At 36.5% G+C, this 17,330-nt stretch overlaps 12 non-coding genes across 12 annotated transcripts; all 12 read right to left on the reverse strand.

Annotated features, from left to right (window-relative positions):
* Positions 1–2,485: 2,485 nt before the first annotated feature.
* TRNAA-AGC (transfer RNA alanine (anticodon AGC)) lies at positions 2,486–2,558 on the reverse strand. Its single transcript has one exon. It is a non-coding gene; the product is annotated as a tRNA-Ala (tRNA).
* Positions 2,559–2,801: 243 nt separating this feature from the next.
* On the reverse strand, positions 2,802–2,874 carry TRNAA-AGC (transfer RNA alanine (anticodon AGC)). Its single transcript has one exon. It is a non-coding gene; the product is annotated as a tRNA-Ala (tRNA).
* A 1,761-nt stretch (positions 2,875–4,635) lies between these two features.
* TRNAA-AGC (transfer RNA alanine (anticodon AGC)) lies at positions 4,636–4,708 on the reverse strand. Its single transcript has one exon. It is a non-coding gene; the product is annotated as a tRNA-Ala (tRNA).
* Positions 4,709–5,266: 558 nt separating this feature from the next.
* TRNAA-AGC (transfer RNA alanine (anticodon AGC)) lies at positions 5,267–5,339 on the reverse strand. Its single transcript has one exon. It is a non-coding gene; the product is annotated as a tRNA-Ala (tRNA).
* A 243-nt stretch (positions 5,340–5,582) lies between these two features.
* On the reverse strand, positions 5,583–5,655 carry TRNAA-AGC (transfer RNA alanine (anticodon AGC)). The gene has a single exon. It is a non-coding gene; the product is annotated as a tRNA-Ala (tRNA).
* A 1,761-nt stretch (positions 5,656–7,416) lies between these two features.
* Positions 7,417–7,489, reverse strand: TRNAA-AGC (transfer RNA alanine (anticodon AGC)). The gene has a single exon. It is a non-coding gene; the product is annotated as a tRNA-Ala (tRNA).
* A 558-nt stretch (positions 7,490–8,047) lies between these two features.
* On the reverse strand, positions 8,048–8,120 carry TRNAA-AGC (transfer RNA alanine (anticodon AGC)). The gene has a single exon. It is a non-coding gene; the product is annotated as a tRNA-Ala (tRNA).
* Positions 8,121–8,363: 243 nt separating this feature from the next.
* TRNAA-AGC (transfer RNA alanine (anticodon AGC)) lies at positions 8,364–8,436 on the reverse strand. The gene has a single exon. It is a non-coding gene; the product is annotated as a tRNA-Ala (tRNA).
* A 1,817-nt stretch (positions 8,437–10,253) lies between these two features.
* Positions 10,254–10,326, reverse strand: TRNAA-AGC (transfer RNA alanine (anticodon AGC)). Its single transcript has one exon. It is a non-coding gene; the product is annotated as a tRNA-Ala (tRNA).
* Positions 10,327–10,884: 558 nt separating this feature from the next.
* On the reverse strand, positions 10,885–10,957 carry TRNAA-AGC (transfer RNA alanine (anticodon AGC)). Its single transcript has one exon. It is a non-coding gene; the product is annotated as a tRNA-Ala (tRNA).
* Positions 10,958–13,900: 2,943 nt separating this feature from the next.
* Positions 13,901–13,973, reverse strand: TRNAA-AGC (transfer RNA alanine (anticodon AGC)). Its single transcript has one exon. It is a non-coding gene; the product is annotated as a tRNA-Ala (tRNA).
* A 243-nt stretch (positions 13,974–14,216) lies between these two features.
* TRNAA-CGC (transfer RNA alanine (anticodon CGC)) lies at positions 14,217–14,289 on the reverse strand. Its single transcript has one exon. It is a non-coding gene; the product is annotated as a tRNA-Ala (tRNA).
* Between the last annotated feature and the right edge of the window lie 3,041 nt (positions 14,290–17,330).

Consider the following 17,330-nt stretch of genomic DNA (forward strand, 5'->3'; position numbering starts at 1 on the left):
AGCGAGCGCTCTACCATCTGAGCTAATTCCCTATTGATGAATGACAACTTCAAAAAAAAGGCATTGGGAGATCATTTACTAACATATTATAAGGTGTCTCTCTTTTAAAATGGTGTGAGTAGTTGTCATAATTAGCTAAGTCTGACTAAATATTTTTATATGTTGCATGACAAAAAACTATTTGTAACTGTGAAGGGTATATACAAATAAAATGAAAGATTAAAACATTTGGACTGTGAAGGGTATCTACAAATGAAATGAAAGGCTAAATCATTTGGAGAATGCGAGCATCGATCTCGCTACCTCTCGCATGCTAAGCGAGCGCTCTACCATCTGGGCTAATTCCCAATTGATGAATGACAACTTCAAAAAAATGGCATTGGGAGATGATTTACTAACATATTATAAGGTGTCTCTCTTTTAAAATGGTGTGAGTAGTTGTCATAATTAGCTAAGTCTGATTAAATATTTTTATATGTTGCATGACAAAAAACTATTTGTAACTGTGAGGGGTATATACAAATAAAATGAAAGATTAAAACATTTGAACTGTGAAGGGTATCTACAAATGAAATGAAAGGCTAAATCATTTGGAGAATGCGAGCAACGATCTCGATACCTCTCGCATGCTAAGCGAGCGCTCTACCATCTGAGCTAATTCCCCATTGATGAATGACAACTTCAAAAAAATGGCATTGGGAGAGGATTTACTAACATATTATAAGGTGTCTCTCTTTTAAAATGGTGTGAGTAGTTGTCATAATTAGCTAAGTCTGATTAAATACTTTTATATGTTGCATGACAAAAAACTATTTGTAACTGTGAAGGGTATATACAAATAAAATGAAAGATTAAAACATTTGGACTGTGAAGGGTATCTACAAATGAAATGAAAGGATAAAACATTTTGAGAATGCGTGCATAGATCTCGCTACCTCTCGCATGCTAAGCGAGCGCTCTACCATCTGAGCTAATTCCCCATTGATGAATGACAAGTTAAAAAAAAAGGCATTGAGAGATCATTTACTAACATATTATAAGGTGTCTCTCTTTTAAAATGGTGTGAGTAGTTGTCATAATTAGCTAAGTCTGATTAAATATTTTTATATGTTGCATGACAAAAAACTATTTGTAACTGTGAAGGGTATATACAAATAAAATGAAAGATTAAAACATTTGGACTGTGAAGGGTATCTACAAATGAAATGAAAGGATAAAACATTTTGAGAATGCGAGCATAGATCTCGCTACCTCTCGCATGCTAAGCGAGCGCTCTACCGTCTGAGCTAATTCCCCAATAATGAACGACTAGTTCAAAAAATGGCATTGGGAGATCATTTTCTAACATATTATAAGGTGTCTCTCTTTTAAAATGGTGTGAGTAGTTGTCATAATTAGCTAAGTCTGATTAAATATTTTTATATGTTGCATGACAAAAAACTATTTGTAACTGTGAAGGGTATATACAAATAAAATGAAAGATTAAAACATTTGGACTGTGAAGGGTATCTACAAATGAAATGAAAGGATAAAACATTTTGAGAATGCGAGCATAGATCTCGCTACCTCTCGCATGCTAAGCGAGCGCTCTACCATCTGAGCTAATTCCCCAATAATGAAAGACTAGTTCAAAAAATGGCATTGGGAGATAATATTTTTAACATATTATAAGGTGTCTCTCTTTTAAAATGGTGTGAGTAGTTGTCATAATTAGCTAAGTATGATTAAATATTTTTATATGTTGCATGACAAAAAACTATTTGTAACTGTGAAGGGTATATACAAATAAAATGAAAGATTAAAACATTTGGACTGTGAAGGGTATCTACAAATGAAATGAAAGGATAAAACATTTGGAGAATGCAAGCATTGATCTCGCTACCTCTCGCATGCTAAGCGAGCGCTCTACCATCTGAGCTAATTCCCCATTGATGAATGACAAGTTCAAAAAAAGGCATTGGGAGATCATTTACTAACATATTATAAGGTGTCTCTCTTTTAAAATGGTGTGAGTAGTTGTCATAATTAGCTAAGTCTGACTAAATATTTTTATATGTTGCATGACAAAATACTATTTGTAACTGTGAAGGGTATATACAAATAAAATGAAAGATTAAAACATTCGGACTGTGAAGGGTATCTACAAATGAAATGAAAGGCTAAATCATTTGGAGAATGCGAGCATCGATCTCGCTACCTCTCGCATGCTAAGCGAGCGCTCTACCATCTGAGCTAATTCCCTATTGATGAATGACAACTTCAAAAAAAAGGCATTGGGAGATCATTTACTAACATATTATAAGGTGTCTCTCTTTTAAAATGGTGTGAGTAGTTGTCATAATTAGCTAAGTCTGACTAAATATTTTTATATGTTGCATGACAAAAAACTATTTGTAACTGTGAAGGGTATATACAAATAAAATGAAAGATTAAAACATTTGGACTGTGAAGGGTATCTACAAATGAAATGAAAGGCTAAATCATTTGGAGAATGCGAGCATCGATCTCGCTACCTCTCGCATGCTAAGCGAGCGCTCTACCATCTGAGCTAATTCCCCATTGATGAATGACAACTTCAAAAAAATGGCATTGGGAGATGATTTACTAACATATTATAAGGTGTCTCTCTTTTAAAATGGTGTGAGTAGTTGTCATAATTAGCTAAGTCTGATTAAATATTTTTATATGTTGCATGACAAAAAAATATTTGTAACTGTGAAGGGTATATACAATTAAAATGAAAGATTAAAACATTTGGACTGTGAAGGGTATCTACAAATGAAATGAAAGGCTAAATCATTTGGAGAATGCGAGCATCGATCTCGCTACCTCTCGCATGCTAAGCGAGCGCTCTACCATCTGAGCTAATTCCCCATTGATGAATGACAACTTCAAAAAAATGGCATTGGGAGATGATTTACTAACATATTATAAGGTGTCTCTCTTTTAAAATGGTGTGAGTAGTTGTCATAATTAGCTAAGTCTGATTAAATATTTTTATATGTTGCATGACAAAAAACTATTTGTAACTGTGAAGGGTATATACAAATAAAATGAAAGATTAAAACATTTGGACTGTGAAGGGTATGTAGTAGTAGTAGTAGTAGTACGATTATTTATAAGGCGCCGCAAAGTGTCCGCAGCGCCGTACATAGCAAACAAAAAAATTACGAGGTAACGTACAGGGTGTGTTGAAAAATACAGTATAAATAGGGGTATAGCTGGTAGAACTAAAATCAGCATCAGTTCAGAAGTAGGTGTCAAAATTGTCGAGGAGACTGAAGATGAAGTAGAGGAAGGGAAGAACAGGACAGGAGCACAGGTGAGGTAAAGAGGTAGGGTGAGTACGTGAGGAAGGAGGGCCCTACTCATAAGAGTTAACATACTAAAAATAGGTGGGTGGACGAACGAAAAACAACAGGATAAGTAGGAACGGAGGGGAATGGAGGCAGGATAGGAGGATCAAAAGAGGTTAGGAGGAGGGATAGGCTAGTCGAAAAAAGTGGGTTTTAAGGGAGCGCTTGAAGGAGGTAAGGGAATCAGAAATCCTGATGGGTGGCGGGAGGTTGTTCCAGTGCAGGGGGGCAGCGCGAGAGAAGTCTTGGACACGGGAGTGGGAGGAGGTGATTAGGTGAGAGGTCAGTCGGCGGTCAGTGATGGAGCGAAGAGGACGGGAGGGAGTGTGGATAGAGATCAGTGAAGAGAGGTAAGGAGCGGTGGAGGAGGAGAGAGCCTTGTAGGTGGTGGTGAGGAGTTTAAAGAGAACTCGGAAAGGAATGGGGAGCCAGTGAAGAGATAGACAGAGGGGGGAGGCGGAGGTAGAGCGGCGGGAGAGGAAGATGAGCCTAGCAGCAGCGTTAAGAATGGATTGGAGAGGTGCGAGGCGGGTGAGAGGTAGCCCAGAGAGAAGGATGTTGCAGTAGTCAAGGCGGGAGATGACAAGAGAGTGAATGAGAATTTTGGTCGCGTCAGTATCTACAAATGAAATGAAAGGATAAAACATTTTGAGAATGCGAGCATAGATCTCGCTACCTCTCGCATGCTAAGCGAGCGCTCTACCATCTGAGCTAATTCCCCAATAATGAAAGACTAGTTCAAAAAATGGCATTGGGAGATCATTTTCTAACATATTATAAGGTGTCTCTCTTTTAAAATGGTGTGAGTAGTTGTCATAATTAGCTAAGTCTGATTAAATATTTTTATATGTTGCATGACAAAAAACTATTTGTAACTGTGAGGGGTATATACAAATAAAATGAAAGATTAAAACATTTGAACTGTGAAGGGTATCTACAAATGAAATGAAAGGCTAAATCATTTGGAGAATGCGAGCAACGATCTCGATACCTCTCGCATGCTAAGCGAGCGCTCTACCATCTGAGCTAATTCCCCATTGATGAATGACAACTTCAAAAAAATGGCATTGGGAGAGGATTTACTAACATATTATAAGGTGTCTCTCTTTTAAAATGGTGTGAGTAGTTGTCATAATTAGCTAAGTCTGATTAAATATTTTTATATGTTGCATGACAAAAAACTATTTGTAACTGTGAAGGGTATATACAAATAAAATGAAAGATTAAAACATTTGGACTTTGAAGGGTATCTACAAATGAAATGAAAGGCTAAATCATTTGGAGAATGCGAGCATCGATCTCGCTACCTCTCGCATGCTAAGCGAGCGCTCTACCATCTGAGCTAATTCCCCATTGATGAATGACAAGTTCAAAAAAAGGCATTGGGAGATGATTTACTAACATATTATAAGGTGTCTCTCTTTTAAAATGGTGTGAGTAGTTGTCATAATTAGCTAAGTATGATTAAATATTTTTATATGTTGCATGACAAAAAACTATTTGTAACTGTGAAGGGTATATACAAATAAAATGAAAGATTAAAACATTCGGACTGTGAAGGGTATCTACAAATGAAATGAAAGGCTAAATCATTTGGAGAATGCGAGCATCGATCTCGCTACCTCTCGCATGCTAAGCGAGCGCTCTACCATCTGAGCTAATTCCCTATTGATGAATGACAACTTCAAAAAAAAGGCATTGGGAGATCATTTACTAACATATTATAAGGTGTCTCTCTTTTAAAATGGTGTGAGTAGTTGTCATAATTAGCTAAGTCTGACTAAATATTTTTTTATGTTGCATGACAAAAAACTATTTGTAACTGTGAAGGGTATATACAAATAAAATGAAAGATTAAAACATTTGGACTGTGAAGGGTATCTACAAATGAAATGAAAGGCTAAATCATTTGGAGAATGCGAGCATCGATCTCGCTACCTCTCGCATGCTAAGCGAGCGCTCTACCATCTGAGCTAATTCCCCATTGATGAATGACAACTTCAAAAAAATGGCATTGGGAGATGATTTACTAACATATTATAAGGTGTCTCTCTTTTAAAATGGTGTGAGTAGTTGTCATAATTAGCTAAGTCTGATTAAATATTTTTATATGTTGCATGACAAAAAAATATTTGTAACTGTGAAGGGTATATACAATTAAAATGAAAGATTAAAACATTTGGACTGTGAAGGGTATCTACAAATGAAATGAAAGGCTAAATCATTTGGAGAATGCGAGCATCGATCTCGCTACCTCTCGCATGCTAAGCGAGCGCTCTACCATCTGAGCTAATTCCCCATTGATGAATGACAACTTCAAAAAAATGGCATTGGGAGATGATTTACTAACATATTATAAGGTGTCTCTCTTTTAAAATGGTGTGAGTAGTTGTCATAATTAGCTAAGTCTGATTAAATATTTTTATATGTTGCATGACAAAAAACTATTTGTAACTGTGAAGGGTATATACAAATAAAATGAAAGATTAAAACATTTGGACTGTGAAGGGTATGTAGTAGTAGTAGTAGTAGTACGATTATTTATAAGGCGCCGCAAAGTGTCCGCAGCGCCGTACATAGCAAACAAAAAAATTACGAGGTAACGTACAGGGTGTGTTGAAAAATACAGTATAAATAGGGGTATAGCTGGTAGAACTAAAATCAGCATCAGTTCAGAAGTAGGTGTCAAAATTGTCGAGGAGACTGAAGATGAAGTAGAGGAAGGGAAGAACAGGACAGGAGCACAGGTGAGGTAAAGAGGTAGGGTGAGTACGTGAGGAAGGAGGGCCCTACTCATAAGAGTTAACATACTAAAAATAGGTGGGTGGACGAACGAAAAACAACAGGATAAGTAGGAACGGAGGGGAATGGAGGCAGGATAGGAGGATCAAAAGAGGTTAGGAGGAGGGATAGGCTAGTCGAAAAAAGTGGGTTTTAAGGGAGCGCTTGAAGGAGGTAAGGGAATCAGAAATCCTGATGGGTGGCGGGAGGTTGTTCCAGTGCAGGGGGGCAGCGCGAGAGAAGTCTTGGACACGGGAGTGGGAGGAGGTGATTAGGTGAGAGGTCAGTCGGCGGTCAGTGATGGAGCGAAGAGGACGGGAGGGAGTGTGGATAGAGATCAGTGAAGAGAGGTAAGGAGCGGTGGAGGAGGAGAGAGCCTTGTAGGTGGTGGTGAGGAGTTTAAAGAGAACTCGGAAAGGAATGGGGAGCCAGTGAAGAGATAGACAGAGGGGGGAGGCGGAGGTAGAGCGGCGGGAGAGGAAGATGAGCCTAGCAGCAGCGTTAAGAATGGATTGGAGAGGTGCGAGGCGGGTGAGAGGTAGCCCAGAGAGAAGGATGTTGCAGTAGTCAAGGCGGGAGATGACAAGAGAGTGAATGAGAATTTTGGTCGCGTCAGTATCTACAAATGAAATGAAAGGATAAAACATTTTGAGAATGCGAGCATAGATCTCGCTACCTCTCGCATGCTAAGCGAGCGCTCTACCATCTGAGCTAATTCCCCAATAATGAAAGACTAGTTCAAAAAATGGCATTGGGAGATCATTTTCTAACATATTATAAGGTGTCTCTCTTTTAAAATGGTGTGAGTAGTTGTCATAATTAGCTAAGTCTGATTAAATATTTTTATATGTTGCATGACAAAAAACTATTTGTAACTGTGAGGGGTATATACAAATAAAATGAAAGATTAAAACATTTGAACTGTGAAGGGTATCTACAAATGAAATGAAAGGCTAAATCATTTGGAGAATGCGAGCAACGATCTCGATACCTCTCGCATGCTAAGCGAGCGCTCTACCATCTGAGCTAATTCCCCATTGATGAATGACAACTTCAAAAAAATGGCATTGGGAGAGGATTTACTAACATATTATAAGGTGTCTCTCTTTTAAAATGGTGTGAGTAGTTGTCATAATTAGCTAAGTCTGATTAAATATTTTTATATGTTGCATGACAAAAAACTATTTGTAACTGTGAAGGGTATATACAAATAAAATGAAAGATTAAAACATTTGGACTTTGAAGGGTATCTACAAATGAAATGAAAGGCTAAATCATTTGGAGAATGCGAGCATCGATCTCGCTACCTCTCGCATGCTAAGCGAGCGCTCTACCATCTGAGCTAATTCCCCATTGATGAATGACAAGTTCAAAAAAAGGCATTGGGAGATGATTTACTAACATATTATAAGGTGTCTCTCTTTTAAAATGGTGTGAGTAGTTGTCATAATTAGCTAAGTATGATTAAATATTTTTATATGTTGCATGACAAAAAACTATTTGTAACTGTGAAGGGTATATACAAATAAAATGAAAGATTAAAACATTCGGACTGTGAAGGGTATCTACAAATGAAATGAAAGGCTAAATCATTTGGAGAATGCGAGCATCGATCTCGCTACCTCTCGCATGCTAAGCGAGCGCTCTACCATCTGAGCTAATTCCCTATTGATGAATGACAACTTCAAAAAAAAGGCATTGGGAGATCATTTACTAACATATTATAAGGTGTCTCTCTTTTAAAATGGTGTGAGTAGTTGTCATAATTAGCTAAGTCTGACTAAATATTTTTATATGTTGCATGACAAAAAACTATTTGTAACTGTGAAGGGTATATACAAATAAAATGAAAGATTAAAACATTTGGACTGTGAAGGGTATCTACAAATGAAATGAAAGGCTAAATCATTTGGAGAATGCGAGCATCGATCTCGCTACCTCTCGCATGCTAAGCGAGCGCTCTACCATCTGAGCTAATTCCCCATTGATGAATGACAACTTCAAAAAAATGGCATTGGGAGATGATTTACTAACATATTATAAGGTGTCTCTCTTTTAAAATGGTGTGAGTAGTTGTCATAATTAGCTAAGTCTGATTAAATATTTTTATATGTTGCATGACAAAAAAATATTTGTAACTGTGAAGGGTATATACAATTAAAATGAAAGATTAAAACATTTGGACTGTGAAGGGTATCTACAAATGAAATGAAAGGCTAAATCATTTGGAGAATGCGAGCATCGATCTCGCTACCTCTCGCATGCTAAGCGAGCGCTCTACCATCTGAGCTAATTCCCCATTGATGAATGACAACTTCAAAAAAATGGCATTGGGAGATGATTTACTAACATATTATAAGGTGTCTCTCTTTTAAAATGGTGTGAGTAGTTGTCATAATTAGCTAAGTCTGATTAAATATTTTTATATGTTGCATGACAAAAAACTATTTGTAACTGTGAAGGGTATATACAAATAAAATGAAAGATTAAAACATTTGGACTGTGAAGGGTATCTACAAATGAAATGAAAGGATAAAACATTTTGAGAATGCGAGCATAGATCTCGCTACCTCTCGCATGCTAAGCGAGCGCTCTACCATCTGAGCTAATTCCCCAATAATGAAAGACTAGTTCAAAAAATGGCATTGGGAGATCATTTTCTAACATATTATAAGGTGTCTCTCTTTTAAAATGGTGTGAGTAGTTGTCATAATTAGCTAAGTCTGATTAAATATTTTTATATGTTGCATGACAAAAAACTATTTGTAACTGTGAGGGGTATATACAAATAAAATGAAAGATTAAAACATTTGAACTGTGAAGGGTATCTACAAATGAAATGAAAGGCTAAATCATTTGGAGAATGCGAGCAACGATCTCGATACCTCTCGCATGCTAAGCGAGCGCTCTACCATCTGAGCTAATTCCCCATTGATGAATGACAACTTCAAAAAAATGGCATTGGGAGAGGATTTACTAACATATTATAAGGTGTCTCTCTTTTAAAATGGTGTGAGTAGTTGTCATAATTAGCTAAGTCTGATTAAATATTTTTATATGTTGCATGACAAAAAACTATTTGTAACTGTGAAGGGTATATACAAATAAAATGAAAGATTAAAACATTTGGACTGTGAAGGGTATCTACAAATGAAATGAAATGATAAAACATTTTGAGAATGCGTGCATAGATCTCGCTACCTTTCGCATGCTAAGCGAGCGCTCTACCATCTGAGCTAATTCCCCATTGATGAATGACAAGTTAAAAAAAAAGGCATTGAGAGATCAGTTACTAACATATTATAAGGTGTCTCTTAAAATGGTGTGAGTAGTTGTCATAATTAGCTAAGTCTGATTAAATATTTTTATATGTTGCATGACAAAAAACTATTTGTAACTGTGAAGGGTATATACAAATAAAATGAAAGATTAAAACATTTGGACTGTGAAGGGTATCTACAAATGAAATGAAAGGATAAAACATTTTGAGAATGCGAGCATAGATCTCGCTACCTCTCGCATGCTAAGCGAGCGCTCTACCGTCTGAGCTAATTCCCCAATAATGAACGACTAGTTCAAAAAATGGCATTGGGAGATCATTTTCTAACATATTATAAGGTGTCTCTCTTTTAAAATGGTGTGAGTAGTTGTCATAATTAGCTAAGTCTGACTAAATATTTTTATATGTTGCATGACAAAAAACTATTTGTAACTGTGAAGGGTATATACAAATAAAATGAAAGATTAAAACATTTGGACTGTGAAGGGTATCTACAAATGAAATGAAAGGCTAAATCATTTGGAGAATGCGAGCATCGATCTCGCTACTTCTCGCATGCTAAGCGAGTGCTCTACCATCTGAGCTAATTCCCCATTGATGAATGACAACTTCAAAAAAATGGCATTGGGAGATGATTTACTAACATATTATAAGGTGTCTCTCTTTTAAAATGGTGTGAGTAGTTGTCATAATTAGCTAAGTCTGATTAAATATTTTTATATGTTGCATGACAAAAAAATATTTGTAACTGTGAAGGGTATATACAATTAAAATGAAAGATTTAAACATTTGGACTGTGAAGGGTATCTACAAATGAAATGAAAGGCTAAATCATTTGGAGAATGCGAGCATCGATCTCGCTACCTCTCGCATGCTAAGCGAGCGCTCTACCATCTGAGCTAATTCCCCATTGATGAATGACAACTTCAAAAAAATGGCATTGGGAGATGATTTACTAACATATTATAAGGTGTCTCTCTTTTAAAATGGTGTGAGTAGTTGTCATAATTAGCTAAGTCTGATTAAATATTTTTATATGTTGCATGACAAAAAACTATTTGTAACTGTGAAGGGTACATACAAATAAAATGAAAGATTAAAACATTTGGACTGTGAAGGGTATCTACAAATGAAATGAAAGGATAAAACATTTTGAGAATGCGAGCATCGATCTCGCTACCTCTCGCATGCTAAGCGAGCGCTTTACCATCTGAGCTAATTCCCCATTGATGAAATACTAGTTCAAAAAATGGCATTGGTAAATCATTTACTAACATAATATAAGGTGTCTCTCTTTTAAAATTGTGTGGGTAATTGTCATAATTAGCTAAGTCTGACTAAATATTTTTATATGTTGCATGACAAAAAACTATGTGTAACTGTGAAGGGTATATACAAATAAAATGAAAGATTAAAACATTTGGACTGTGAAGGGCATCTACAAATGAAATGAAAGGCTAAATCATTTGGAGAATGCGAGCATCGATCTCGCTACCTCTCGCATGCTAAGCGAGCGCTCTACCATCTGAGCTAATTCCCCATTGACGAATGAAAACTTAAAAAAAAAGGCATTGGGAGATGATTAACTAACATATTATAAGGTGTCTCTCTTTTAAAATGGTTTGAGTAGTTGTCATAATTAGCTAAGTCTGATTAAATATTTTTATATGTTGCATGACAAAAAACTATTTGTAACTGTGAAGGGTATATACAAATAAAATGAAATATTAAAACATTTGGACTGTTAAGGGTATCTACAAATGAAATGAAAGGATAAAACATTTGGAGAATGCGAGCATCGATCTCGCTACCTCTCGCATGCTAAGCAAGCGCTCTACCATCTGAGCTAATTCCCCATTGATGAAAGACTAGTTCAAAAAATGGCATTGGTAAATCATTTACTAACATAATATAAGGTGTCTCTCTTTTAAAATTGTGTGGGTAGTTGTCATAATTAGCTAAGTCTGACTAAATATTTTTATATGTTGCATGACAAAAAACTATGTGTAACTGAAGGGTATATACAAATAAAATGAAAGATTAAAACATTTGGACTGTGAAGGGTCTCTACAAATGAAATGAAAGGCTAAATCATTTGGAGAATGCGAGCATCGATCTCGCTACCTCTCGCATGCTGAGCGAGCGCTCTACCATCTGAGCTAATTCCCCATTGATGAATTACAACTTAAAAAAAATGGCATTGGGAGATGATTTACTAACATATTATAAGGTGTCTCTCTTTTAAAATGGTGTGAGTAGTTGTCATAATTAGCTAAGTCTGACTAAATATTTTTATAAGTTGCATGACAAAAAACTATTTGTAACTGTGAAGGGTATATACAAATAAAATGAAATATTAAAACATTTGGACTGTGAAGGGTATCTACAAATGAAATGAAAGGATAAAACATTTGGAGAATGCGAGCATCGATCTCGCTACCTCTCACATGCGAAGCGAGCGCTCTACCATCTGAGCTAATTCCCCATTGATGAAAGACTGGTTCAAAAAATGGCATTGGGAGATCATTTACTAACATATTATAAGGTGTCTCTCTTTTAAAATGGTGTGAGTAGTTGTCATAATTAGCTAAGTCTGATTAAATATTTTTATATGTTGCATGACAAAAAACTATTTGTAACTGTGAAGGGTATATACAAATAAAATGAAAGATTAAACCATTTGGACTGTGAAGGGTATCTACAAATGAAATTAAAGGCTAAATCATTTGGAGAATGCAAGCATCGATTTCGCTACCTCTCGCATGCTAAGCGAGCGCTCTTCCATCTGAGCTAATTCCCCATTGATGAATGACAACTTCAAAAAAATGGCATTGGGAGATGATTTACTAACATATTATAAGGTGTCTCTCTTTTAAAATGGTGTGAGTAGTTGGTCAATACCAGACTTAGTGGGACCGGGCACCGCAGGGGGTGATCAGCACATAACGCAATCAGCTGGTTATTGTTCGTTGTATTGATACTCCCTTGCATATCTCTGGTCACTAGCAGACTTACTGGAACCGAACCCAGCAGGGGGGGGGCAGCAACAGTAGCTGGGAGGGGGTGATACCTGACTCTTGAATCCACCAATCAAGATCCACTGAAAGCCCACTTTTGGTTTGTGCACCGTGGGAATTTAGAAGTTTTTTAAATGACTTGCACACAAGCCAGGAGAGAGATTTTATGGACTGTCCTGGACTAAGAGGTTGTGCTCTGTCTGGGTATCGTGTGGACTTATCTGCTGTCATTGCTGTGTGGAGGAGTGATAGTTTTGTGCTTTGGAACTGCTGCTACAAGGACTGCCATTGTGGACTGCTACCCGATAACGTTTATATGCTACATTTGCCTCTTGTTCCTGTCTTTATCTACATGTGTGTGCTGTGATAAAAATAAACCATATTTTGGTTTCATCTGCTCGGTGTCTGAGTGATTGAAGAACTCGTATCTTCACAAAGGGTATATACAAATAAAATGAAAGATTAAAACATTTGGACTGTGAAGGGTATCTACAAATGAAATGAAAGGATAAAACATTTGGAGAATGCGAGCATAGATCTAGCTACCTCTTGCATGCTAAGCGAGCGCTCTACCATCTGAGCTAATTCCCCATTGATGAATGACAACTTCAAAAAAATGGCATTGGGAGATGATTTACTAACATGTTATAAGGTGTCTCTCTTTTAAAATGGTGTGAGTAGTTGTCATAATTAGCTAAGTCTGATTAAATATTTTTATATGTTGCATGACAAAAAACTATTTGTAACTGTGAAGGGTATATACAAATAAAATGAAAGATTAAAACATTTGGACTGTGAAGGGTATCTACAAATGAAATGAAAGGATAAAACATTTGGAGAATGCGAGCATCAATCTCGCTACCTCTCGCATGCTAAGCGAGCGCTCTACCATCTGAGCTAATTCCCCATTGATCAATGACAAGTTAAAAAAAAGGCATTGGGAGATCATTTACTAACATATTATAAGGTATCTCTCTTTTAAAATGGTGTGAGTAGTTGTCATAATTAGCTAAGTCTGACTAAATTTTTTTTATATGTTGCATGACAAAAAACTATTTGTAACTGTGAAGGGTATATACCAATAAAATGAAAGATTAGAACAATTGGACTGTGAAGGGTATCTACAAATGAAATGCAAGGCTAAATCATTTGGAGAATGCGAGCATCGATCTCGCTAACTCTCGCATGCTAAGCGAGCGCTCTACCATCTGAGCTAATTCCCCATTGATGATTGACAACTTCAAAAAAATGGCATTGGGAGATGATTTACTAACATATTATAAGGTGTCTCTCTTTTAAAATGGTGTGAGTAGTTGTCATAATTAGCTAAGTCTGATTAAATATTTTTATATGTTGCATGACAAAAAAATATTTGTAACTGTGAAGGGTATATACAAATAAAATGAAAGATTAAAACATTTGGACTGTGAAGGGTCTCTACAAATGAAATGAAAGGCTAAATCATTTGGAGAATGCGAGCATCGATCTCGCTACCTCTCGCATGCTAAGCGAGCGCTCTACCATCTGAGCTAATTCCCCATTGATGAATTACAACTTAAAAAAAATGGCATTGGGAGATGATTTACTAACATATTATAAGGTGTCTCTCTTTTAAAATGGTGTGAGTAGTTGTCATAATTAGCTAAGTCTGACTAAATATTTTTATAAGTTGCATGACAAAAAACTATTTGTAACTGTGAAGGGTATATACAAATAAAATGAAATATTAAAACATTTGGACTGTGAAGGGTATCTACAAATGAAATGAAAGGATAAAACATTTGGAGAATGCGAGCATCGATCTCGCTACCTCTCGCATGCGAAGCGAGCGCTCTACCATCTGAGCTAATTCCCCATTGATGAAAGACTTGTTCAAAAAATGGCATTGGGAGGTCATTTACTAACATATTATAAGGTGTCTCTCTTTTAAAATGGTGTGAGTAGTTGTCATAATTAGCTAAGTCTGATTAAATATTTTTATATGTTGCATGACAAAAAACTATTTGTAACTGTGAAGGGTATATACAAATAAAATGAAAGATTAAACCATTTGGACTGTGAAGGGTATCTACAAATGAAATTAAAGGCTAAATCATTTGGAGAATGCAAGCATCGATTTCGCTACCTCTCGCATGCTAAGCGAGCACTCTTCCATCTGAGCTAATTCCCCATTGATGAATGACAACTTCAAAAAAATGGCATTGGGAGATGATTTACTAACATATTATAAGGTGTCTCTCTTTTAAAATGGTGTGAGTAGTTGGTCAATACCAGACTTAGTGGGACCGGGCACCACAGGGGGTGATCAGCACATAACGCAATCAGCTGGTTATTGTTCGTTGTATTGATACTCCCTTGCATATCTCTGGTCACTAGCAGACTTACTGGAACCGAACCCAGCAGGGGGGGGGGCAGCAACAGTAGCTGGGAGGGGGTGATACCTGACTCTTGAATCCACCAATCAAGATCCACTGAAAGCCCACTTTTGGTTTGTGCACCGTGGGAATTTAGAAGTTTTTTAAATGACTTGCACACAAGCCAGGAGAGAGATTTTATGGACTGTCCTGGACTAAGAGGTTGTGCTCTGTCTGGGTATCGTGTGGACTTATCTGCTGTCATTGCTGTGTGGAGGAGTGATAGTTTTGTGCTTTGGAACTGCTGCTACAAGGACTGCCATTGTGGACTGCTACCCGATAATGTTTATATGCTACATTTGCCTCTTGTTCCTGTCTTTATCTACATGTGTGTGCTGTGATAAAAATAAACCATATTTTGGTTTCATCTGCTCGGTGTCTGAGTGATTGAAGAACTCGTATCTTCACAAAGGGTATATACAAATAAAATGAAAGATTAAAACATTTGGACTGTGAAGGGTATCTACAAATGAAATGAAAGGATAAAACATTTGGTGAATGCGAGCATAGATCTCGCTACCTCTTGCATGCTAAGCGAGCGCTCTACCATCTGAGCTAATTCCCCATTGATGAATGACAACTTCAAAAAAATGGCATTGGGAGATGATTTACTAACATGTTATAAGGTGTCTCTCTTTTAAAATGGTGTGAGTAGTTGTCATAATTAGCTAAGTCTGACTAAATTTTTTTTATATGTTGCATGACAAAAAACTATTTGTAACTGTGAAGGGTATATACCAATAAAATGAAAGATTAGAACAATTGGACTGTGAAGGGTATCTACAAATGAAATGCAAGGCTAAATCATTTGGAGAATGCGAGCATCGATCTCGCTAACTCTCGCATGCTAAGCGAGCGCTCTACCATCTGAGCTTAGTCCCCATTGATGATTGACAACTTCAAAAAAATGGCATTGGGAGATGATTTACTAACATATTATAAGGTGTCTCTCTTTTAAAATGGTGTGAGTAGTTGTCATAATTAGCTAAGTCTGATTAAATATATTTATATGTTGCATGACAAAAAAATATTTGTAACTGTGAAGGGTATATACAAATAAAATGAAAGATTAAAAAAATTCAACTGTGAAGGGTATCTATAAAGGAAATGAAAGGATAAAACATTTGGAGAATGCGAGCATCGATCTCGATACCTCTCGCATGCTAAGCGAGCACTCTACCATCTGAGCTAATTCCCCATTGATGAATGACAACTTCAAAAAAATGGCATTGGGAGATGATTTACTAACATATTAGAAGGTGTCTCTCTTTTAAAATGGTGTGAGTAGTTGTCATAATTAGCTAAGTCTGACTAAATATTTTTATATGTTGCATGACAAAAAACTATTTGTAACTGTGAAGGATATATACAAATAAAATGAAAGATTAAAGCGTTTGGACTTTGAAGGGTATCTACAAATGAAATGAAAGTATAAAGCATTTGGAGAATGCGAGCATCGATCTCGCTACCTCTCGCATGCTAAGCGAGCGCTCTACCATCTGAGCTAATTGCCCGTTGATGAATGACTACTTCAAAAAAATGGCATTGGGAGATGATTTATTAACATATTATAAGGTGTCTCTCCTTTAAAATGGTGTGAGTAGTTGGCATAATTAGCTAAGTCTGACTAAATATTTTTATATGTTGCATGACAAAAAACTATTTGTAACTGTGAATACAAATAAAATGAAATATTAAAACATTTGGACTTTGAAGGGTATCTACAAATGAAATGAAAGGATAAAACATTTGGAGAATGCGAGCATCGATCTCGCTACCTCTCGCATGCTAAGCGAGCGCTCTACCATCTGAGATAATTCCCCAATGATGAATGACAAGTTCCAAAAAAGGCATTAGGAGATCATTTACTAACATATTATAAGGTGTCTCTCTTTTAAAATGGTGTGAGTACTAGTCATAATTAGCTAAGTCTGACTAAATATTTTTATATGTTGCATGACAAAAAACGGTACTTATGTAGTATCTGCATATTTCTTATAAAGTATTCTGTGTCCCCTCGCGGGGCTCGCTACGCTCGCCACGCTTCGGGCTCGGTACGCTCGCCACGCTTCGGGCTCGGTGGCTCGCTACACTCGCCACAGGTTTATGTCCAACTCCATGCCCACTTGGATAGTGGGAAAGGAAAAGGACCCCTTTTTCCCATTGAATTCTATGTTAAAATGGACTCAGACCATTTTAACATTGAATCCTATGGAAAAATCTTGACCATCGCATCGCATACGATTTGGTCGCATGCGATGCGATGCGATGCGATCCGATTTCTAAATCGGACGACCAGATACTACATAAGTACCCAAAAAACTATTTGTAACTGTAAAGGGTATATACAAATAAAATGAAATATTAAAACATTTGGACTTTGAAGGGTATCTACAAATGAAATGAAAGGATGTTTTATCCTTTATACCCTTTACAGTTACAAATAGTTTTTTGTCATGCAACATATAAAAATATTTAGTCA

This window comes from Crinia signifera, chromosome 3, assembly GCF_055691185.1.
Source record: "Crinia signifera chromosome 3, ASM5569118v1, whole genome shotgun sequence".
NCBI classification, from domain to species: domain Eukaryota; kingdom Metazoa; phylum Chordata; class Amphibia; order Anura; family Myobatrachidae; genus Crinia; species Crinia signifera.